The sequence below is a fragment of the Aulostomus chinensis genome, chromosome 4, assembly GCF_037954235.1.
Source record: "Aulostomus chinensis isolate RoL2024-O1b breed Wild chromosome 4, RoL_Achi_v1.0, whole genome shotgun sequence".
In the NCBI taxonomy this organism is placed as follows: domain Eukaryota; kingdom Metazoa; phylum Chordata; class Actinopteri; order Syngnathiformes; family Aulostomidae; genus Aulostomus; species Aulostomus chinensis.
In genome coordinates this window covers 28,210,337-28,235,406 of record NC_141323.1, presented here as the reverse complement: position 1 = coordinate 28,235,406, position 25,070 = coordinate 28,210,337, and the positions used below count along the sequence as shown (strand labels likewise).

The following is a 25,070-nucleotide window of genomic DNA, read 5'->3' as shown; positions in this document are numbered from 1 at the left end:
AACCACTGCATGAAATTCCATTCCAAAGCTGCAGAGGGCGCTTCAAGAAAAGGTGTGTGAGGGAAGCTCGCTCATGCTGGTCCCCAAAGACTCAAAGCTGCCCTTTCCTCACAAAGAAATAAAAAAGCTTACAGCACCTGGTATTCCCAGGCGGTCTTCCATCCAAGTACTAACCAGGCCCGACCCTGCTTAGCTTCCGAGATGAGACGAGATCGGGCGTGTTCAGAGTGGTATGGCCGTAAGCCCTTGACTCTGACACACATGGGCTCTATATCCATTTCACACAATTTACAACCTCAGAAAAAAAGTGATGCGCAAAAGCCTCAGGGTCTTTTCACACGCCAAATACGTGTCCTGTCAATAAAAGAAAAGAATGTTGATGTCATCGAGAGAAAAGTACTGCATCTGCCATCTGTCTTCTTCAAATTAACCACTGCATGAAATTCCATTCCAAAGCTGCAGAGGGCGCTTCAAGAAAAGGTGTGTGAGGGAAGCTCGCTCATGCTGGTCCCCAAAGACTCAAAGCGGCCCTTTCCTCACAATGAAACCAAAAAGCTTACAGCAACTGGTATTTCCAGGCGGTCTCCCATCCAAGTACTATCCAGGCCCGACCCTGCTAAGCTTCCGCGATCAGACGAGTTCAGAATGGTATGGCCGTAAGCCCTTGACTCTCACACACATGGGCTCTATATCCATTTCACTCACTTTACAACCTCAAAAAAATGTGATGTGCAACAGCCTCACGGTCTTTTTACACACCAAATAGTTGTCCTGTCAATACAAAGAAAAGAATGTTGATGTCATCTAGAGAAAAGTACTGCATCTGCATTCTGTCTACTTCAAATTACACACTGCATGACATTCCATTCGAAAGCTGTGGAGGGCGCTTCAAGAAAAGGTGTGTGAGGGAAGCTCGCTCATGCTGGTCCCCAAACACTCAAAGCTGCCCTTTCCTCACAATGAAACAAAAAAGCTTACAGCACCTGGTATTCCCAGGCGGTCTCCCATCCAAGTACTAACCAGGCCCAAACCTGCTTAGCTTCCGAGATCAGACGAGATCGGGCGTGTTCAGAGTGGTATGGCCGTAAGCTCTTGACTCTCACACACATGGGCTCTATATCCATTTCACACAATTTACAACCTCAGAAAAAAAGTGATGCGCAACAGCCTCAGGGTCTTTTCACACGCCAAATCGGTGTCCTGTCAATAAAACAAAAGAATGTTGATGTCATCGAGAGAAAAGTACTGCATCTGCCATCTGTCTTCTTCAAATTAACCACTGCATGAAATTCCATTCCAAAGCTGCAGAGGGCCCTTCAAGAAAAGGTGTGTGAGGGAAGCTCGCTCATGCTGGTCCCCAAAGTCTCAAAGCGGCCCTTTCCTCACAATGAAACCATAAAGCTTACAGCACCTGGTATTCCCAGGCGGTCTTCCATCCAAGTACTAACCAGGCCCGACCCTGCTTAGCTTCCGAGATCAGAAGAGCTCGGGCGTGTTCAGAGTGGTATGGCCATAAGCCCTTGACTCTGACACACATGGGCTCTATATCCATTTCACTCACTTTACAACCTCAGAAAAAAAGTGATGCGCAACAGCCTCAGGGTCTTTTCACACGTTAAATAGGTGTCCTGTCAATACAAAGAAAAGAATGTTGATGTCATCGAGAGAAAAGTACTGCATCTGCCATCTGTCTTCTTCAAATTAACCACTGCATGAAATTCCATTCCAAAGCTGCAGAGGGCGCTTCAAGAAAAGGTGTGTGAGGGAAGCTCGCTCATACTGGTCCCCAAAGACTCAAAGCGGCCCTTTCCTCACAATGAAACAAAAAAGCTTACAGCACCTCGTATTCCCAGGCGGTCTTCCATCCAAGTACTAACCAGGCCCAACCCTGCTCAGCTTCCGAGATCAGACGAGATCGGGCGTGTTCAGAGTGGTATGGCCGTAAGCCCTTGACTGTGACACACATGGGCTCTATATCCATTTCACACACTTTACAACCTCAGAAAAAATGTGATGCGAAACAGCCTCAGGGTTTTTTCACACGCCAAATAGGTGTCCTGTCAATACAACGAAAAGAATGTTAATGTCATCGAGAGAAAACTACTGCATCTGCCATCTGTCTACTTAAAATTACACGCTGCATGACATTCAATTTCAAAGCTGCGAAAGGAGCTTCAAGAAAAGGTGTGTGAGGGAAGCTCGCTCATGCTGGTCCCCAAAGACTCAAAGCTGCCCTTTCCTCACAATGAAACAAAAAAGCTTACAGCACCTGGTATTCCCAGGCAGTCTCCCATCAAAGTACTAACCAGGCCCGACCCTGCTTAGCTTCCGAGATCCGGCGTGTTCAGAGTGGTAAGGCCGTAAGCCCTTGACTCTGACATACATGGGCTCTATATCCATTTCACTCACTTTACAACCTCAGAAAAAACGTGATGCGCAACAGCCTCAGGGACTTTTCACACGCCAAATAGGTGTCCTGTCAATATAAAGAAAAGAATGTTGATGTCATCTAGAGAAAAGTACTGCATCTGCCATCTGTCTTCTTCAAATTACACGCTGCATGACATTCAATTTCAAAGCTGCGGAAAGGCGCTTCAAGAAGAAGTGCGTGAGGGAAGGTCGCTCATGCTGGTCCCCAAAGACTCAAAGCTGCCCTTTCCTCAAGCTGAAGTTAAAAGAATTGCAAATTAATCCTTCACAGGTACTTGTTCACAGAGATGGATGAAATAAAAATTGAATATATTCTAGTATTATAAAAATACAATGAACTAAATTGTTAACAATGAGTAAGAGGATTTTCAAAACAAAACAAACAGTGTCTTTCTTGGTTCTGAACTTTCGTTTCACTGAAAATCAAAATCTTTTTTAGTTGGATAGTTTCACATAAAATACCCTCAAGTCATCCTTTACACCTCAATTGTAAGGAAAAAAAGTTTCCTCTACAAAAGATAACCCTTTTGTTTTTTTAAAATATACATCATATTTAATCCCTTTCAGAATCCTTAAGTTACCTTCTAAACCGGTATTCTTTAATTTACAACAACTAAAACTCAATATTTTACCTGTGGGCACACACACATTCATATGAAACACCTTAAATTTAATTTTTACCTGTTTCAGGCCTGTTTATTGAAGCTCGTGTGCGGTCGGGGCTTCACAACTGTAATGGCCGCTTCACTCGCAGCTGAGCACACAATAAAAGCAAGTGCATGTGTATGTTAGTCCTCACAAATCCAGGGTTTTATTGGAAGGGGGAGAACGGGAATGGAGGATGAGAGTCTGAATGGTAATGGCAATGGCGGTGGAAGTCACAATCCAAACACTCACACGCAATGGCGGGACAGCGAAAGTCATGAAGAAGAAAACACAGCAGGACAAGGCACAGCAGAACAGCAGAGCCATCGGATGGAAACCCGTCTCTCTCTCTCCAATGTCCGTCTCCTTCAAGCATATTATCTTAATTTAGCCACAATTATCAAACATTATCTCGTGTCGAATTCGCATTACCTTTACTTTCGCTCCAAAAATATTACAACGCTAAAGCTACGATCTGCTGGCACATTAGCACGGAATGCTATCCCTAGCTAGCACGTCGCTAACCATGTACACATCCAGTCTCTTTTCACTATAACAGTTAGATAAAGCGCAAATACAGGCATAAATATTCACCTCTCGAAGGTCACACAGAAGTTTACATCAGGACCACCAGTCGTCGACCTCCAAAATAAACTTAAATGCTCTCCACACAAACGATGCCTCCCCTCTTAACTCTCTGATCATTGCCTCTGTTTCTCTCCCCATGCGCGCTAACTACTCACCTCACAAACCTGCGCCACTAGTCCCACCCCTTACACAGTAACTTTCCTCTCATTGGCTTTTGCGGTCTTAATACACCCAAAGATAAGACAGGAATGAAATGATTGACAGGTAACAATTGAGGTTACATATAAACACGGCGTCTTCCCCTCTCCTTATTCTCAGATCACTGATCTTTTCCAGACTCAGAGAACTTAAAGACCTTTATATGAATTTATTTTTGAACTGTAAATAGTTTTACTTTTTAAATGTTACATATTATATTTATGCTTTTAACCTGCTCACATTATAACCAATTTTAAAGATCATGAACTCTATTTATTTTTGAACTTTTTAACACATCTCTTTATGCTTTTTATGCGATGTAATTTATTTGATTTTTGTACAGGGCTACGTGTTGTATGATAACAAGAGTGTATATTGTTTACAATGTGTTACAGTCAATGGGTGGCACGGTGGTACCGTTGTTAACAGTGTCGCCTCAAAGCAAGTTCAAGTCCTGGCTCGAGCACAGGTTCTTTCTGTGTGGTGTGTGCATGTTCTCTCCGTGCCTGCGTGGGTATTCTGTCTGCAATGGACTGGCTACCTGTCCAGGGTGAAACCTGCCTCTCACCTGAAAGCCACTGGGAAAGGCTCCAGCCTCCCCCTGCAACCCTTAACAGAAATAAGCTGGGATGCATGGAAGTATAGAAAGCGGATACAATGAAGCGCATACAAATTTTTCGAATGCATGAAAAAGTCTCACCTTTTGTTTTTTTCATATTGGTTAGTTTGGAAGCATGGAATTTCTGACAAAGCCTAAGTTTGTATTGTTTATTCACTGATTTTTCTGACAATTTACAAACAAAGCTTTCAAAACTGAGAGGACAAGCAGTGGTGTTTAAGATCAACACCCAACATGGGGCTTGAACCAACAACCCTGAGACTAAGAGTCTCATGCTCGACTGACTGAGCTAATCAGGTTACGTCAGTGTAAGTCCCATAGCATGAAGCGGTCAGAGTGAGAGACTCACAGTCCTGTGAGTGATCACCCACCCATCTATCCATCCATCCATCCATCCATCCGTCCATCCATCCATCCATCCATCCATTTTTCCGCTTATCCTGTTAAGTGTCACAGGGTGGGGCTGGAGCCTATCCCAGAGGGGACATTACCTTGGACAGGTCAGTGGTCCATCGCAGTCCACCGCAGCCAACAAATATTGACAGACAACCATTCACACTCACAGCCATACCTACGGTCAATTTAGAGTTGCATTTCCATTTGCATGTCTTTGGACTGTGGAAGGAAGCTGGAGTACCTGGAGAGAACCAGCACAGGGAAAACAGGCAGACACTCTCAGGATTTATTCCAATGAAGCGCCTAAAAAAGGAGTGTTGGAACTCACTCAGATGAATGAGACATTATAAGCCATCAAATATATACATGTAGATATAGTGTTGGAGATCCAAAAAAACAGGGAGAAAAGAGAAGAGAAGAAGAAGAAGAAGAAAAAAACAGCTTCTTTGACCAGATAACATAGTTGTCTATTTCAATGTTTGAGGTCTGAAAAAATAACTGATTAACTGTGAAATGTGATGGACAGGCAAGTACTTACTAGGATCAGGGCAGCTGGAAAATAGGCTCCTGCATCTGTAGGCAATATCAGAGACAAAGAAAAATCAACACAAATGAGCAGGCACTTGAACGATGCTAAAACCACTCTTTTTTAAACAAATACAACCACAGCTCCTGATCTATGGCCTTAAGTACACTGTAATCATGCCATCAGACAGACTCATGCCAGAGCAGTAGCCTAGCACAAGATGGAGGAACGTAATTGCATGTAAACACAGTCAGTGTGCACTCATCTTAATATGAACCGACTTAACTGTTGTGTGACACGTATATTGTGTGTACTGTAAAATGGTTCAGACTATCAGAAAGCTTCATGAATTCACAGGCAAAATACAGATGTCGCACACATTAATTTGTGGAGGCTCGAGATGTAAAAAGTAAAGTCAACTCTCTGTGTTTTTTGGATTAATTTGCAAGCATTTTCAACATTTTGGCTAGCTGCTAAATCTGGCTAGCATGATGTGCACCGAGTGTAATTATCAATGCAAATGTGGCAGGATGAGAGGTCCCATCCTAGCAGTGAGACTGGTTGGTGATGCCTGACTTGGCTTGTACCATCATTAGCCAACCAGTGTGAGGCGCTGCTCTATAAATAGGGTCAGCATCTACCTGGTCAATCTCTTGCTCTTGGGGTCCGCGGTCCTCCCACTTCCTGGTCACCTCGCTTCCGCCTCTGATCGCCTCACGTCTACCTTCTCGCCACCGTCTTTGCTGGTATGTAGCAGTAGCTCCCTGTAGCTCGTGTTGCATGCTGATCATGCACGTTTTTCATATTCACGTGTTTAATTGTAGGCGTCCGGCTTTTGGGACACGGTCCCTTAATCGCCGCTAGTGGGGAACCCCCCCCCCCCCCCCCATCTGACGTGCAGAGGCTGTTTGCCACAGCTTACTATCAGTGAAACCCTTTGCTCTGCATGCGTGCGATCTACACCTGATTGGCACAGCTGGTGAGCCGTGACACTGAGGAACAACTAGCTGCTGCTTTGCTACCGGGCGCTGTCTTGCCAGACTATCCTGCTTTGCTAGATGCTCCTGCTTTGCTCTGGCTGCTGTTTGTTACAGACTACCCTGCTTTGCTGTGGCTGCTGTTTTGCTACAGACTACCCTGCTTTGCTCTGGCGTCTGTTTTGCTACAGACTACCCTGCTTTGCTCTGGCTGCTGTTTTGCTACAGACTACCCTGCTTTGCTCTGGCTACTGTTTGGCTACAGACTGTCCTGCTTTGTTACAGGCTCCTGCTCTATTAGCCTGCTCTGCTACTAGCCTGTTCTGCGACCTACTGGCCATCTACACATGTTTTGCTTGTTTGTTTGTTCACTGTTTACTGTGTTCACTGGAGTGCTCTGCTTCTGTGTTAACGAATTGGAATCCGCTGTGTGTTGAACTGGAGGTTGTTTCAGTAATTCACCTTGTTTAACCAGGGTCTGCCAGATCCTGATGTCCACCGTGTGGCGCCACTGAACTGTACTTCATGGTGCTCTGAAGGTTTGGATCTGCATTGTTTCCCATTCCTCCGCTTGGGCTTCAGGGTGTAGCAAGCTGCTGGACGGCTATCTGTTAGCTCCCTGGTCTAGCAATGGAGAAATGAACTCGTTTCTGGTTATTTTGGGTTGTATTATTTTTCCTTGCTAATTTGTGTTTAATAATTAAATCTTGTTTCTCGAATTAATTTTTAAATTGTGGTTTGGTTCTGGTTTTTGTGTTTTTTTTTAGTTTTGGTGTTAAATTATAATTCTTGTCATTTCGTTTCAGGTACTGGAGGCTCACGGTCCTGGCGTCGCTTTTCCTCTTGTGTGCTGTGCACCCCTGTTTTGCTTTAATCATGTGTGGTTTTAAATGTGATGTCCCAATTGATCAGGGTGTCTTCTGCCTTGGGATCCCTCACCCCCACTGGTAAGCTCCAGACTTGTTTAGATTTATTCTTGTTCTCTTTTTAATCTGCTGGCCTGTTTACAATAAAATATTTTTGTCATGGAACCACGTCTCCTGCCAATTAGTAAATGAACCTGTGAGTGCCTTTTGGTCGGTACGTTAACTATTTCCTTGGGCAAAATTCCCAAGGTGCCGTTGTCCGGCTTTGGTCACTATTATATTTTAGTAAGTGCTCCCCCCACTCGTGTGTGTCGCCACACAAACTGGAAACTTCACTTAGCCTCCACTGGCCTACAGACTTTGCGCCAGTGTCTACAATAAATGCAATCGCTACTCACCAAATGACTGAGATTGAGATGGATGATAACCAAGGCTCTGGCCTCACGTGCAGATCAGGAGATTCTCCTTGCGTCCATAAGGCAAAGATACTGCATGATACTCTGGATTTATTTACAGTGAAGTACTGTATTTCAGCATTACAGCATAGTTCTGTTAAACAGTCATGGGGTGTAATTTAACAGATTCCTATTAGAATTAACGGCAAAGTACTGTATTTTTATAAACGGTGATACTATTGAAATCTTGTAGTAAATTTACAGCAGTTGCTTGCAGTGTACAAGTCCCACCGCTTTCATAAAATTCATCACTGGATTCAGGACGACCCCTGCTACTCGGCCCCGGTGGGCGGGAGGAGGCTCAGGCCCAAACAACGCTGACTGCAGCTTTAATTTAATCCTAGGTTGATGTAATACTCTGATAAATCAGTGGTATTTATTTCATGATTTTCACAGGAATAAATTAAGAATAAAATGCCAGTTCATGGTTAAGCTAAAATTTACATAAATAAGTATTTGTTATGAAGAAGATATTAAAATGTAAATAAAATTTGTTTAAAATTAGTAACTTTCAAAAAACATCATTTCATGGGGTGTGAATGTCTTTCAAAAATGTTAAAGTAATTCTATTACGTTAGGTTACGTGCGTGAGTTCATGACCTTTAGTGTTTAAACTTCCGGGAGAAACGAGCGCGAGGAAGGAGCATCGTGTGAATGGCGTAACGTTATCGGAGTTTGGAGACTGTGTGTTGTCGGAGAGGAGTTTTTATCGGTAACGGACTGTGAACTGTAATTGACCGACGTGATCGGAGTGCGTGAGTCGGATTCTCCGCCACCGATTGTTTTGAGCACCAGGCAAGTCCAGTTACAGAAGCTAGCGGGAGCTAGGCTAACGCTGTCCACGCTGAATGGAGACGCCGCTGCACGGACGGGACAGGAGCTTCGGATAGTCGCCTCGGGAGAGAGTCGTTAACGGAGGATGTGCCGCTGCTGCCGAGTCACGGAGGTCTGTTGCTGCGGGCTGCTGCGAGCGGGACGGTTGCTGCCATAACGAGTGAGGGATTCATCGGCTGCGGTCCGGTATTGTTGACTTCACCGACACACGGGGGGATCTGGTAAAGGTTTCCATCATGAGCTCCAACTAAAGCGGGCCAACGAAAGTAAACATGAGTGCACTCGAAATAAAATTAGACAGTAGAAAAAAAGACAAACAATATACCCCGGGGTTCTTTTTATTTTCTATAGTCTTGTTTGTTGAATGTGTTTTTCTTCAAGCTTTTAATACATTTTCTAAACTGAAATCTTGTGTTTCATTGAATTTGTGTGTTACTGAAGCTTTACAGCAGAGTTTAAAGGTCAAGTGTTCTCCCCATAGCCTCCATTTGAATATTTAAGAGTGAGAATCATACATTGCCCGAGATTGATATTAATTATTCCAGATGGGACTTTTACCATACAAGATATTTGAAATGAGTTAAAGTGTTCCCTGTAAGCCTAAGGTGGGTTTTAATATTGGAGCCGGTGGTAAAAGGGTTACATTTAGAAATCTAAACCCCTGCTACCATGAGCACACATGGAAATAAAGACTCAACTGACCACTCGGTCTACTTCAGCTAGCACACTGAACAATACTGTTGTTTACTTGCTAGCTGATAAGTGAGCAGCTGATGTTTGCAATAACATTGAAATAAACTAAAAATAGAGTCAATAGCTCAAATCCTATCACCACCAAAGGAGCCACGTCTTTAACGCTTCAATCTCATAGCGACTCCTCAGGATTTCTTCTCTCCATTGCATTTTGTAGGAGGCTCCTGCCGGTCCACACTGCCTTCCCCCTAACAGATTCAGCTACTGAGACTAAAGTTCGTTAGTGAGCTCAATGCATTAAAGTGACTTAATATTTGTTGAAAACTAAATAGGCGTGAAGCTGTAACCTCACATGAACACTCGAAGTCTAGATTTCAGCTGCATGTGAAGAAATCAGCATAAAATCCTTGTGTTGGTGTTTAAACCTGGACTACCAGAACCAGGCTAAGAGGTGTTTGTCTGTTAGCTGTGAAGCAAACTGAAACATGAAGGCTTTGAGGGTTTGTTCTCAACACAAAGAAAGATTCAATGCTCAAACTGCCAACTCTGTAAAAAAAAAAACAACCTTTTTACAAATCTCAGTTTATTTCTTCATGAAGATCTTAATGAGGCAATCAGCACCAGAGCACTAAAGTTAAAATTAGTAACACCGTCACTAACGATGCATTTATTTGACCCGATGTAGTTTTCCTGATCAAATATAGTTTTCATCAAAATATATAATTTTTTTATAATTATTTCCCAATATGCAACGTCACATAAATGAAAAAATGGAGGACCCTATAAAATGACCTGACGTCAGTGTTCAAGGGTGAAGTCATTTTTGGAATGAAGAAGAGTTCATCCAGCTTTTTTTGCCTCGTGTCTCTGAACCAGCTCATTTGTTGTGTCCACGCCGTTCCGTGTTTAACATGTTTTATGTAACATGAATAACATATTGATATACAAATATATACATGACATAAATTATATATAGACACAGATAAACATCAATAACCAGTGAGAGAAGTCATGTGATTCTCCGACCTCTCTAAGCTGCATCGCAGTGCTGGAGGAGTGCTGACATCATCATTTATGGTTCCTTGCTGGATGAAGGCCTAAACTATGGAGTGAAATCTACTGCCTTGAACTCACTCTTCATTTCTGCTCAGGCTTTTCCTGCCAGCAAGGCAGTGGCAAGAAAAGCAGTCAGCTGATGTCCACAGCTCAACATGAGAAGGACACATTTCTTTTGAAGAAAAAACATTTCAAGGAGTTTTTCCTGCCAATACAGGACAACACCCACTCACAAACCAGTGCTGGACAAGTTCCTTCAAAGCTGTCATGCCTTATTTCTTACTTGTTACTGTCATTTTAAAATAATTGGTTCCATCACGATAGTGTCTGCCAGCGCTTGGTGACTGTACAGGAGGTCTGTGGACCGCAGGGCCACAACAAGCCCATTTCCTCAACTCTCCATTGAGTACAGAGGTCCCCAAGTATGGACCAGTGAGGATAAATGTGATCGTGGAGAAGTCCTTTTGTTCTTCGACTTGTCCAACTTGATGGTGAGTCTCCTTTTATCAAGGATTACTGAATGCTTGTGTTATTCATGGAATTGTTAACACTTTATAAACCCTTCATTCAGAGCTGTAAAGAACCTTTAACCTCATATCCCAGACATCAAAGTGGGCCACTAACTGGTGAGATGAAGCTATGCTATGCTGCTACATTCTGAAGAGGTAAAGTAGCAGGTTCTGAGAGTGATGGCTAACCTGGATGTGTTCATCTCCTACTTTAATATCAGCGTCCCAACTTGGAGCTCTGACCACCTCCAGCTTTTTGTTCCTGTTTCTGCTTCAGTCAACAGGGAACTCAAACCTGCAATAGAATCATCAACAACAATGGAATAGAAAACAGAGGAAGACAAAATATCATAAACTTACAAAGCTGAGAAATGTTCATGAAGAATAAATGCACACATTATGATTGAGGCCAGAAAGTAAAACTCCACACCAAATGTATTTTGACATGTAGGGATAATGAACTTGAATGTGTTGAAATAGCAGATGAATGAATCCACTATCACAAGATGGCGTCACAGATCTCACCATCAAGTTGGACCAGTTGAAGAACAAACAGACTTCTCCACGATCACATTTATCCTCACTGGTCCATACTTGGGGACCTCTGTACTAAATGGAGAGTTGAGGAAATGGGCTTGTTGTGGCCCTGCGGTCCCCAGACCTCCTGTACAGTCACCAAGCGCTGGCAGACACAATCGTAATGGAACCAATTATTTTAAAATGACAGTAACAAGTAAGAAATAAGGCATTACAGCTTTGAAGGAACTTGTCCAGCACTGGTTTGTGAGTGGGTGTTGTCCTGTATTGGCAGGAAAAACTCCTTGAAATGTCATGCAAGTTTTTTCTTAAAAAGAAATGTGTAAAACATTCATGAACATCCAGGCCCAAAGACAAGAGAGGGCAACGCTCCAGGAGTCTTTGATCTCTGAATGCTGAGCATTGATCTCTTGCTTCAGTCTTTGATCTCTGACTGATCCGAAACTAATCAAAGGATCACATCAGCATATTGGTCCAGTCTACAGATGGTGATTTTACCAAGTGCACTACAGCAGTCCTTGTTGCTGTCTGCTGTTGTGTCACAGCAAAGTAAGGAAACAGCCTGACAGTCCTCAGGAGGAAATTCAACAACCTCCAAAGATGGAGGTGAATCTAGACCTGCTCATGTTTACTGTCCTTGATGAACTTGACAAACACACCACATGTCACACACTCTACAGTTTCAATCTGTTGAGAACATGAAACGTGTGGCCCCAGTGACCCTGCATGAAATTTTTGTCCAATAAAAATTTTGATTCATGACCCAGAACCACTCAAAACCCCAGAAAAATAAAGGTTTGGGTGCATTAAAGACATAAATAATAACATCATCATGTTTCAAGGGGGCTGCAGGGTGGTGCAGTGGTTAGCACTGTGGCCTCACAGCAAGAAAGTTCTGGGTTCGAGTACCGGCTCGGGCGCAGTATCTTCTTGTGTAGAGTCTGCAAGTTCTCCCCGTGCCTGTGTGGGTTCTCTCTGGTACTCCGGCTTCCTCCCACAGTCTAAAGACGTGCAATTTGGGGAAAAGGCTGATTGGATTCTCTAAATTGACTGTAGGTATGAATGTGAGTGTGAATGGTTGTTTGTCCCTGTATGTTGTCCCTGTGATGGACTGGTGACTGGTCCAGGGTGAACGCTGCCTTTTGCCCGTAGACACTGGGATAGGCTCCAGCCCCCCGAGACCCTGAACAGGAATAAGTGGAAGAAGATGAATGAATGTTTCAAGGTTTTCTTCCCTCAAATCTGAAGGTCAAGCTGCATTATTTGCAGTGCTCATTAGCAGGGGAATTAGCTCCAATGGTAGAGTGCTAGCTTATGTGAGAGGTAGAGGGATCCATGCCCTCATTCTCCAGAATACTTCAGCTTGTTCTGTTGATCAGAGGAGCTGCTGTGTGATGAATGCTGATGTTTGTCCACTGCTGTGATAAAGTGTCACCCTGTTACTGTTACTGACCATTTCAGCTAATTCCCCTGCTAATGAGCACAGCCGATAATGCAGCTTGACCTTCATGCATGGTTGGATGAGCGTCACCAGGTGAAGCTTCTCTGGTTGACCATCATGTGGAATCTCTTTCAATACTCCAGTGGTGGTTTAAGTGATGAAAATATGGATTAGTCACTGGAAGTGTGTGTGTGTGTTTAAAAAGGCAAAAAAAACTTTTTTCAGCAATAGAACTTTAATACAAACACAAAATGAAAAGCAGAAAAGGCCAGAATCCAAAATATGGATTTACAGAGGAAGCGTGCTGGGCCCAGAACCCAGAGGTTGATGGATCAAAACCATCCTCTACTAAAAGAAGGGAATAAATAAACTTGGTTGTTTTGAAATGTGAATCTGTTAAAGAGGGGTGGAAATGGTGAGGTAGTCATTGTCCCTTTTGTTTTATTACAGAGACCTCATTGTTACTGAAATAATTTTAATTCTTTACTTGAAGATTCACGCTTTTTCGCTCAAAATGTATAAAACTTCTTGCATGTTGGTGCCCCATCACACACAACAGGTGCACTTGTACTCTTTTCACCTCTGACCCACAAACATTCATAATCTTCCAGTGAACGTCCAATTATCTTCTGAAATCAGTGATGAATCTTTACCTGCTGAGACTCATTATCTCTGACTGTGACTAGCATGTGCTAGCAGAATACAGCACTCCTTCTTCATTATCTGTCTTTGTCTCTGACCAGCTCTCCTGCTCTCTTTCCTCCTACCAGTCAAAGCAGACATCTTCGCCTACTGATCTTGGATCTGCTGCCTGTTCCTGCCTAGTAAAAGAAGGAACCAGCACCTGGTTCTACAGGCTGAATTAACTCCAGGACGTTGGCCAGCCGTGTCAGTTGAAACCTTATTTGTCCAAGTAGAGAAAAAATAAGTCTGATTGTTAATGAAAGGTGTCATCATGGCTTTGAAACTGTGGTTGGGGACAAGCCAACATGAGCACATTCATGGAAGAATAGCAATAAAAACAGGAAGTGTTAGTTAGCAAGTACTCACCAGTCTTTCACTATCATACTTGATTCTAGTGGAACAAAATGGCTGCTGCTGACTGTGCTGCCTGGTGGTGGATCACTCTTCACCATCCTCACAGGCCTTGATGGAACCAAAAAGGCGACTTCCTGGAGAAGATCTTCCAGGGCGTCGAGGTTAAAGCGGTGCCCCAGCTGGCACCAGGCACTGACCCAGGTCCTGCATGTGAGATACTGTCAGTTCTGTTCTGCCCTGCTCACAACCACAGGCTGGTGTTGAGGCCTGCAGCAACCAGGGCCCCAGTCACCAAGTGTATAAAGGCTGGTCATTGTGGCAGTGGGAGGAGTCAAAATGAAGACAGACCAATGTGAGCAGGACGTGACTGCAAAAGTAAGAAGAACCTGACCATGTTTCCTACAGTACCCAGGAGGCTTGGTAGTTGTTGAAGGAAGCTCCAAAAGCAAAGAGCAGACAGCAGGATACAAAAAGAAAAGATCCAGACACTAAAACTACAAGTAGAAACAAGATGAAATACTAAAAGCTTTGGAAAGATACTACAAGGTTGTATACACATTATTATATACACTACTATTCTCATTGACTCCTAAAGAGGGAAAGGAAGAATTAGAATGTGGATCAGATCAGCTGATTTCAGTGTTAAGTCCATCCCTCCATCCTCTTTCTATTCTTATCCTTTCAAGGTCACGGGGGGGGGGGGGGGGGCGCGATCCCAGGTGACAATGGGCAAGAGGCAGGGTTCACCCTGGACAGGTCACCAGTCCATCAGGAGAAATGAGGTGGCCTAAACTAAAACTTCAGTCAGATCAAATTCAGATTAAAGCATGATTCTCCAGATCAAAGTGAGAATTCCTGATGATGTCATCAGGGCTTTGACATTAACTAGAATTCTGTCTTTGATCTCAAGACATGAAAGAAACACAATTGAGGAAAGTATAAGAGAGCACATTCAGCTTCATTAGAAACACTTGAACTGTTGAACAGTAGAATTTGTTTTAAACAGTTTACAACACTGAGTGACAGGATTGAAGAGGGAAGATTTTTCTACTTAACATTTAATTCTAACTTAAAACTGGGGATGAACATTCTCAGTAGTTCATATACTAATATACAGAGGAAGTCATGTCATTCCCTTTTGGAAAAAAAAACAAGAAAAAAAACATGTGAAGCTCCTCCCCCCAGCTCCAGATGGTACAGACAGATATGAGAGTGACAAAGAAGCAAAGAAGTGTTGTGCTCCTCTCCAGTGCTCTTGTGTTGTTGTGTTGTGTTCTTCTCAGCTCCATCATGAAGACGTGCTGGCAGTGGGCGCTGGTGGAAGTTTGCAGCTCTCACTGGAAAGTCCTGTGGCTCCTCCCATTCTGAAGCAGGCAGTTGCTCCTAGCCAGCCGGCACTTTCCCTCTCTTGTGTAGGAGTGAAGAACAAAATCAAAATAAAGAATCATCACTCTTTCATTGGGGGACATTTTTTCTCATTCTAAAAATTCAACAGCTTCTATCATTTCTTTTACAGAATATGTCAGTGATATACTCGGATTTTCTGTTGTGCTGTCAAATTAACTTTTATCGATGCTTCACACTTCAGGTGTGAAAGTTTTTCAGTGGGAAAGACATGAGAATGAGGACGAGGCTGATTGATACTCTAAACTGACTCTAGGTGTGACTGTGAGTGTGAATGGTTGTCTGTCTTTATGTGTTGGCCCTGCAATGGACTGGGGACCCCTCCAGGGTGAACCCACTTCACGCTGAAAGCTGGGGAGACAGGTCCCCCCACCCCACAACCCTTAACAGGATAAGTGGAAGAAAATGGATGGATGAATGAATGAATGGATGGATGGATGGATGGATGGATGGATGGGCTACAGTTCAGTCACTGTGTCTCTTGTTCCCACAGTGATTTGATGCATCCTACCAACACAGCAGGACTCACCAGGAGACAATGGATTGTCAGTCATTTTTCACTGACAGCGCTGGAGCCGGAGCCCACAAGGTCACAACTGGCATTGGTGGACTCCAGGATATGTTTGGACCTACAGAAATGCACAACCTGTTAATGACAACACTTTCATATATTTAGCCCTGCTCACAGATCTCTAATACAATTTTTAAGTCATACAACAGGTTCAATGTTGACCCTTCGACCACCGTTACACTGAAGCAGAGTTCAATGGCAGTGTTGCATATGTTGGGAGGAGCCTGTGGCTCTCGGTTCAGAGGATGATTTGAAGAATTCGTTGTTGCTGAACTGTTTATGCTTCAATTTCTGGACGTTCACTGGTGGAATGTTTGTGGGTCAGAGGTGAAAAGAGTACAACTGCACCTTTTTTGTGTGATGGGGCACCAACATGCAAGAAGTTGTCAAACATTTCCAGCAAAACAGCATGAAAATTCAAGTAAAGAATTAAAATTATTGAATTCAGCGTTTAACTACCAGGCCTCTGGCATAAAACTCAAGGAACAACTGACTACCTCACCATTGACTTCACACTGATAACCAGGAGGTAACGTGGTAGTCAGAGCAGCGATGCTCAGGTCTGTGGACTGAACAATGTCCTCTCATTCACACACACACCACTCTTTCATTGGGGCTCCTTTCTCCTTGTTCTGACACAGAAATTCAACAGCTTCTGTCATTTAGTTTCCAGGAAATGTTGATGACACTCTGGGATTTCTTGTTCTCCTGCTGTCACTGTCAAGTGCCAGCTTAACATGTGAGAGGTAGCAGGATCCATGCATGTGTTCATGTTTACAGCAGACAAGGAGGAAACCTTGGAGGATTTCAGTGACTTTTAGCAGTGGTTCTCACTTCATCTTCTCAGTATAAAGTTTAAAGCAAGCTGGCCAGGACTTGAACCTAGAATCTTCTGATCCGTAGTCAGACGCGTTATCCATTGCGCCACCAGCCCTGTGAAGAAGCTGCTATGTTCATGTGTGCTTGCTTTTACAGAAAATCCCAACAACGTGGTAGCATTTTCAGGGGACACAATGGTGCAGTGGTCAGCACTGTGGCCTCACAGCAAGAAGGTTCAGCTCTCCTCTGTATTTGGTTGCTAGGAACTTGAATCAGTCCTCAGTGGAGCGGTGCTGCTGAGGCTGAGTGAGGCTTGAGTGAGGGACTGAGCAGGAGCAAACAGGTTCAAGCAGGTTCAGGCAAACTCCACTCAGTCCACCAACATCAAAGCAGAGGAACTGAGTTCATCGAACAAAATGGATTCATATCATCTCCACTTGGAATGCTCTGGAACTACAAGTACACTTAAAATGGATGACTTATGACAACAGAAGGAACTTTGAAGTAGATTTGATTTATTTAAGTCAGTGACAGTCATTTTTTTCAAGAATTTAGTTCAGGTAACTTCATTGTTTTACTAAGATGAGCTTTAATGTTATAACATTGAAACAAGACCTTCATGTATTGATGGATCCATCACAAATATGAACCTTCCCAGTCTGTCAGGTGGTAGAATTCAGTCAGCACCAATAACAGGAGAGTCAGAGTTTAGAAACCAAAGACAGACATTAAAGTCTCACATTAAAGTGTTATATCTTTGAAAATATACTGCAATACATGAAATATTATATTTCCATGGATGGAAACCTCGTTCTTATATTCTTTAATATACTGCAATAGTAATGGACCCTCTATGACCCTGTAGTGATGAATCTATCAAGGAGAACAAATTATTATAATCAGAGAATTTTGAAGTCAAGTTTGAGATCAGTTTGATCCTCTCTCTGTCTCTCCCTCTCTCTCCCTCTCTCTCCCTCTCTCTCTCAGGAGCTTTTAAATGAATATTTTAATAAAACAGTGATCACTAAAACCCACAGGCTGAATGGGACATCTTTTAAAAATATTGAACCACTGAGTAAAACCATAGAAGCGCTCCTGTCTTGTCTGTGGTAACAAGTTAGCTGTTGAGTGAGTCCAGCTGTGCTGTCTAGGAATCCTGGTAAAAAGCCTCCACACATCAAACAGCTGGTGTGTTGGTGGATCTGTGGATCCTGCTGGAAGAAGCAGGATGGAGCTCTGAATGGTTCCTGTCTAAAAGAGCTTCTCTGTGCAGCTCCCATCAGCTCCTAAAAACAGGAAACCAGCAGATTCAGTGTTGAACAGTGGCATTAAAATGTTTCAAAAACTGTCCTGTCCACCATTTGTTGGTGCAAAGACATTTAAAAACACCAGTTGAACATTTTCCAAAGTTTTCTGTGTAGGTTCTCATTCATCCAGATCATCGTAGATCGAAGCGAAGTAAAATCTGGTCAACTGGACGTAAGTTTACGTACCGTAGTTTAAAACTTACGTCCAGTTGACCAGATTTTACTTCGCTTCAATTTTCCAAAGTTGCTCTCACCTTCTTTCAAACACCTGGAACGATTTCCTCCAAATCAATTGAAACTGGTGAAAAAACAACAACAAAAAACTCCTGGAGAATCAAACTCCACCCTCTGCTCCAACTGGACTTGGGACTTCAAATGACCTCCATTAAAAGCCTGCCTGCATCCCCATTCACTGACTGTTGTGCTGTGGGTCTCCTGGACAAACATGGCAGGGATCCTCTAGATCTCCAGGAGTTTAAAAAGAGCAGCTCTTTTAAAATGGGTTCTGGCTCCATTCAGGTTTAGAGAGCTGAGATTAAAATCACACATGAATAAAAGAGGGAACCCAAGAAAACAAGTCAGCGTGAGGGAGGAGCAGATTTTAAAACTCCTCATCATTTCCACCTCCAGGAGTGAAGCCTCCCGGGACCCAAGAGGCTCCAGCTGGCAGAGGTCTCACTCATTTCTCCACCACCTCGCTAACCTGAGCTGTAGCATCTGAGAACAAATCAGTGACCCCCTTCAGTCCAGAGCCGACTCCACAAAATCTGAGCCCCACTTTACCCACAGCCAGCCGGCCTCCTCAACACTGCATGACACACGACGACTAAATTGAAGACTGAGGAGTCTCATCAAGAGATCTGTCACATGCGTCTGCTGTGGAGGGTCAATCTGTCCGTCCACATTCAGATCATTGATGCAACGACTCTGCTATGATCAAACTACTCAGGATGAAACAGACCAATGTTGACATCAAGTAGCAACTCAGCAGCTGATCAACAGAGTCCTAAGCACCAGTAGAGCCTGTTCATCGTCCCTGGGGGATCTTAGAATTCTTTCTTTGATCTCACCTTGATTTCTCAATGATTTTTTTGTACACACAAATTAGGAGTTGATGGGAGTTGTTGCAGATACCAGTGTCCAAAGTCCAGCTTGAACCCAGTTTGTGCCACTTATTTGTCAAGCTAGCAGAGATTCTTTTCACTGCCAAGCTAAAGTGACTTCTGTCAACAAAGGTAAACATACAAAAGGATATTTCGACTGTCAGTTCAAGATTTTTATCAAACTCCTTTTTCATAGCTTCAACCTTCCTCTTGTGTTTGCTTTCTGTTCCCATCTCTGATGTTAACAGGTCGGTTTTGACCCACGTCTTCAATCAGCTTTAAAATAAACTAAAAACTATTTTCTATCATCCAAGTTGTTTCCCATCTCTTGGTTTCCTTGTTAGGCTTCCTTATCCATGGAAATATTGATTTGAATATTTTGTTGTGGGCCTCTGGACCTTTTTTAGTCAGTAAACCCTCGATTTCAGTTTAAAAAATTATCAAATGAACCTCAAGAAAATAATAGAAATAAACAAAAGGTTGTTGTGTTTCCTGACCATTACTGAGGGGTGTTAGAACACATCTCTGACATGGATTGGTTTTATTTATTGTTTCATTTTAATATTATTAACTATTGTAACATCCATGGTGTTATGGGTCAGTGTGACAGCCTAGACCCCACTGTCACTGTTTGTCCCTGGCCCACCTCAATGAGTGCACAGTTGTTTGGTGGGATGGCATGGACAAACCCGGAGACAGCCAGCAACGTTGAAGGACATTTGTTCGGCAAGGCCATGCATCAAACAGGTTACGGCCTTCTCCCTCACCAGGGCTCTGAACTGGATCCTAAAAGAGTCAGGGTGGGGCTGGAGCCATTAAGTAGGCGTCGAAGGCTACGCCCACATTGGGGCGAACCATTCCCTGTCCGGAGACAGGGGAACTCGAACAGTACATGGATATGTGAATGGGTTTGGTCAATGAAGGACACTGGACATTTGTTTATTGCAAAGTAGCAGATATATATGGTCATTGAAGGACATGGTGTTTCTTTGCTGTATGTTAAGGTACACAGAACAATTTGGGAAAACAATACAACTCCCCTTAACTGGTCTTTGGTCTGTCTGGTGGGAGGGGCCATGAGAGTATATAAGGGATGAGAGTGGGCTTACAAGGCAGTCTGCTGTTAACTCTGCTAGGTTAGGGACCTCATTGCTGAGGTCCAGAGGTGAATATTGTTTCTCAAAAGTTCTGTTGTTTCCAAGTTATGATGTTCTTTCTATTGATTAAGTTAAGAGTAAACCATGGTTGATATGTGCATTGATTTATTCTTGTTGAAAGTATACTGCTAAAACATAGAATATGCATATTTGATTTATTCTTGTTGAAAGTATACTGCTAAAACATAGAATGTACGCGTTTGATCGACGTTAAATATTTTGATTTGCATTTTGCTAAATTACTTTGTATCGTGAGTTATTATGCTTTTGTTTTGAGCTCGTTATTTAGTTTTGATTATTTTTATTACAGACCTCTGGTCCCTTCTGTATATAGCTGCTTTATTATATTTGTGTATCACAACTGGGGAAATAAATATTGTTACAACTTATGCAACTCTGTCGTGTTTTGCCATCAGTGGTTTAATGTCTGGGTCTCACACTACCCATACCCGTGTCCGGGGTGTGACAGTCAGTTTCCACCCTCATATATTTACTTCAAGAAAAAGACAAATCTTTTTTCTCAGCAACAGAACTTTAATACAAACACAACATGAAAAGCAGAACAAGCCAGAACCCAAAATATGGATTTGCAAGGTCAAACAAACAACCTGTCAAGCAAATCAAACCAACAGAAACCAACTACTGGTTCAAAACCAGTAAAAAACAAAAACTGAGGAAAAGTCTCTTGGTGCAAAAACGTGTGTGTGCGTTTGCAGTTGAACCACAATCCGTTTGTCCTGCTGTCCTGACTGCTTGGGCAGACCTGACTCCTCTTTCTTCTGGAATCTGGTGGCCTGAGTGGGTTGTGGCTGTGGCTGTTCTGGTTGGTGTTGAGGCAGGGCTGCTGAGGAGGATGCTGGTGTGGATGCTCTCTGTGTTGCTGATGGCATGGATGGAGTGCTGGGTGAGCTCTGCAGCCGTCTGAGCAAGGCTGAAGCGTCTGGGTCTCGGGGCATCCGTTCCCTTCCCTCAATGTGTGGCTTGACCAGGGAATTTCCAGCTCCTCCAGAAACATTCTCCACTTGCATTTTTGGTTGAGTTCCTCTCTCTGTGGATGTGGGTCCACAACACCAATGTTTCTATGCAGACACATCAAGGATGCTGCAAAACACAAGAATCCACCCCAAGACTTTCTCTTCAACCGTGTTGAGGTCTTCATGGCTGTGATGATGCAGGTTGCCTTTCTTATTTTCGTCCTACAAATATTTATAAATAAATAAATATATAATAAATGTTATATTTAGAAAATCAGACAGCACCAAAACAGAAAATGCCGCCATATCATTTAAATTTTCTGTCATACATCTGAATGTGTAGACTCTTTTTGTATAAGACCCCTCCACTCTGTAGGGCTGGTGGTGCAATGGACAACGCATCTGACTTCAGCTCAGAAGATTCTAGGTTCAACTCCTGGCTTGGCTGAAAGTGAATGTGGAGCAACTTGTCCTGCCAAAGCTGTCATCTCTTCCATTCTGAACAACACCTGTCCTGACTGGCAATTAAAGTAGGCTCCAGTGGTGAATGCTGTCAACAATGTTCCCCAGGGCCACCATCCAGCATTATACAAAGTATGATCAGAGATCCCATTGCAAAATAGGAGTGGGCCTGTGTACCCATACTCAAACATTTAAACACCCATCTAAATAAATACTGCTTACATGCACCAAGTACACAATGCATATTCATACACAAATATCCACATATTTACAGTACAGAGAACAAACAAGAACAAGTACAGAGTGAATCCTGGAGAGAAAAGGTGAGGTGCATCAGAAACAAGAGCAGATGTTTGAAAATGCTTGATGATTTGAAGATGAGAAAGGAAGTGAGAGACCGAAGTGAGGAGGAAAGGTTGTTCCAATCTGATGGGGCTTTAAATACAACTGGTCAAAGCAGAAGGCCGTCCCCACTGATCCTGGATCTGCTCGACATTCCTGTTTGTTAAAAAGGAAGGTTTCCATCACCGCTGTTGCAGGATGTGCTGCTGATGGAGAATTGTTGGGTGTAGATTCATTGAAGGAGTTTGGCGCTGGACCTGCTCTACTAGTAAAGAGTCATGAGAGAACTTTTATTGTGATTTGGTTCCATACAAATAAAAATGACGACTTGATTTGGTGCCTCATGAGGAGAAAATTTGGGCACAAAAGTTGGACAAGAGTGTTTGTGGAGGGGTGATTTTTTCTTTTTGCAGTGTTGTAAGTCACTGTAACTGCAGCTGAATGATTGAACTTTCTCCAAATGTCCTCAAGATGGTTTCCAAATGATAAAATTGACTTGAGGAAAATATGAATGTGCGATGACCAGTTTCTTTGCTGATTCTAGGAAGATATAGAAACAAATGATCTCTACACTCTAGGTTGCATTGTGAGCTGAAAGGAATTGAAAGTTGTTTCAAGTATGAAGGGAAAATCAAGCAGACACATTTGAAAATAAATACTGACCAGTGGAGTTGTCTTTGGGACTCCTACATTAAATAATGATGGGTTCAATCCAAACACCTGAGCACAAATCTACAAAGACTATTATATCAGACATTGAGAGGACAAAGATTGATGTCTGAATGTGTTAGGACCGGCTCAGAGGTGCAGCAAAACATGGTAGCAGCAAACCAGCATTTATTCAAGTAAATAATCAACCATGTGAGGTGTGGAAGTCAGTGTCAGCAGTGGAGGTGAGTGTGTGGATGTGATGTCAATGTGTGCTGCATGTTGTTGGTGGAAAACAAGGAAAAACAAAAGGACAACAACAGCACGCCGGCTGAGCACAGAAGGGAGACAAATGTCTGGGAAGGCGGGGTTAAACAGGCCTTATTGGGAACACTGGCCTGGTGCTACCAGTCACCCTAATGACCAGGCTGCTCCAGACCTGCAAAGACACAAACACACCCACCAACAGGACCCTGCACACACAACGCTGCATAGGACCCAGGCCTGGGGCCGTCACCAGTGTTCCCATAGAAACCACCAGCGTAGTCCAGTATTGGGAACATGAACTGTGTTATCATACTTTTCCAGACTTCTTGTGGAAAAAGTCAACAGAAGGACAAAAGTCATTTTAGCCCACCAGATATTTGCTTGGACACTGAGTTCATGTGAAATTTAAATGACAGCTGAGAATCAGGCCAGAGGCCTGGATATTCAAAGTCTTCAACTTTTGCTTTTGTTATTCCATCAAGAAAGCCAATGAGCCAGTTAGTTGTCAACCAAGAATCAGGTCAAACGGAAAACAACATACGATATGAGGTTTTTCTTGTTTCTTGATGGGCAGCCAAAAATATTTTCAGCATTGGATCATTAAAGTCTGTTTCATTTCTGATGTCGTGTTCAAAAATGATTGCTCACCTAAGAGGATTCTAAAAAGTCAGACTTTCTCAGTGATATTCTCTTCTCAGGCTTTCAAATCTTTTAAATTTCCATTTTCCACAAGTGAATAGAAAGTTGTTACTCGCTTTGAATCCAGGATTTAAATCTAGGGTTCATTTCATGAGGCAATGGAAATGGATATTATGTTTACGGAAAATCTGTCCAAGAGGGAGGAGGTAGATGATGAATAGAATGGGGCCAAGGACGGAGCCCTGGGGAACACCAGAGGAGAGGGGGGAGTGATGGGACGTGAAGTTCTTCAGCTGGATAAACTGCGTGCGGCCAGAGAGATAGGATTGAAACCATTTTAGGGGTGTGTCTGAAAGTCCAATGGAGATGAGTCGGTCAAGGAGGATGGAGTGGGAGATGGTGTCGAAAGCCGCGCTCAGATCGAGGAGGATGAGGATGGATAATAGTCCGGTGTCAGCTGCCATTAGAAGGTCATTAGTGATTTTGATGAGTGCAGTTTCTGTGCTATGGTGGGGGCGGAATCCGGATTGAAACTGTTCATATAGGTTATTGTTGGAGAGGTGTGCCTGAAGCTGGGATGTCACTGCTTTTTCCAGGATTTTGGAGAGAAATGGCAAGTTTGAAATGGGACGGAGGTTATTGAAAATGTTGGGGTCTAGACCAGGTTTTTTCAGTAAAGGGGTGACAGCGGCAGATTTGAGAGATGAAGGAACATGACCGGAGGTGAGGGAGGAATGAACAATGGTTGTTATCAGGGGTAACAGGGAGGGGAGGGAAGCTATGACCAGGGAGGAAGGCAGGGGGTCAAGTTGGCAGGTAGATGGCTTGGATGTCCGGATGATTTTTGATAGAACAGTGGCAGAGGGGAGTTGGAAGCAGGACAGGGGCACTGAAAGGCGGGGAGCAAATAGTGTTGAACCGGATGAGAGAGGGGCAAGTTGCTGGTGGATGTCGGTGATTTTGTTGTTGAAGAATGACATCAGGGAGTTGCAGTGGTCAGTGGAGTAGAAGTGAGGGGGGAGGGAGTCAGGGGGACGGAGTGAATTGTTGACAATTGAGAACAGGGCCCTGGTGTTCCCAGCGCCAGCAGTGATTTTGGCTGAAAAATATTGTGATTTGGCTGAGGAGAGGGCATCTTTATAGTGGAGAATATGGGCATGGTGCATTTGTTTGTGAATGGTGAGTCCGGTTTTCTAGGAGAGCCGCTCCAGTTGGCGAGTTATGGCCTTCAGCTGGCGGAGGTGGGGGGAGAACCAGGGGGCAGAGTGGAGAAATGAGACAGTCCGGGTTTTGAGGGGGGCAAGTGAGTTCAGGAGGGTGTGGAGACTGTCATTGTAGAAATTGACCAGTTGGTCAGTGGTGTATGGGGAGGTAATGGGGTGGAGGCTGTCGATGGCTGTTGTGAGATCGGCTGGATTGATGTTTTTGATGTTACGGAAGGACATCACACGTGACTGTTTGGTTTTGGATAATGTCAGTTGGAGGTTGAATGAAACAAGCATGTGGTCAGAGATGGGGAGATCGACAGCAGAACAGTTGAGAGGAGTGACACCAGACAGACCAAGTCCA

At 43.4% G+C, this 25,070-nt stretch overlaps 5 non-coding genes and 1 pseudogene across 5 annotated transcripts; all 6 read right to left on the bottom strand.

The window, feature by feature from the left end:
* Window positions 1-125: 125 nt before the first annotated feature.
* LOC147265200 (5S ribosomal RNA) lies at window positions 126-244 on the bottom strand. The gene has a single exon (XR_015114776.1). It is a non-coding gene; the product is annotated as a 5S ribosomal RNA (ribosomal RNA).
* A 727-nt stretch (window positions 245-971) lies between these two features.
* Window positions 972-1,090, bottom strand: LOC147265199 (5S ribosomal RNA). The gene has a single exon (XR_015112864.1). It is a non-coding gene; the product is annotated as a 5S ribosomal RNA (ribosomal RNA).
* A 309-nt stretch (window positions 1,091-1,399) lies between these two features.
* On the bottom strand, window positions 1,400-1,518 carry LOC147265198 (5S ribosomal RNA). Its single transcript, XR_015114612.1, has one exon. It is a non-coding gene; the product is annotated as a 5S ribosomal RNA (ribosomal RNA).
* Window positions 1,519-1,828: 310 nt separating this feature from the next.
* LOC147265197 (5S ribosomal RNA) lies at window positions 1,829-1,947 on the bottom strand. The gene has a single exon (XR_015115178.1). It is a non-coding gene; the product is annotated as a 5S ribosomal RNA (ribosomal RNA).
* Window positions 1,948-2,257: 310 nt separating this feature from the next.
* LOC147265196 (5S ribosomal RNA) lies at window positions 2,258-2,366 on the bottom strand (annotated as a pseudogene).
* A 14,278-nt stretch (window positions 2,367-16,644) lies between these two features.
* trnar-acg (transfer RNA arginine (anticodon ACG)) lies at window positions 16,645-16,717 on the bottom strand. Its single transcript has one exon. It is a non-coding gene; the product is annotated as a tRNA-Arg (tRNA).
* Window positions 16,718-25,070: the final 8,353 nt, after the last annotated feature.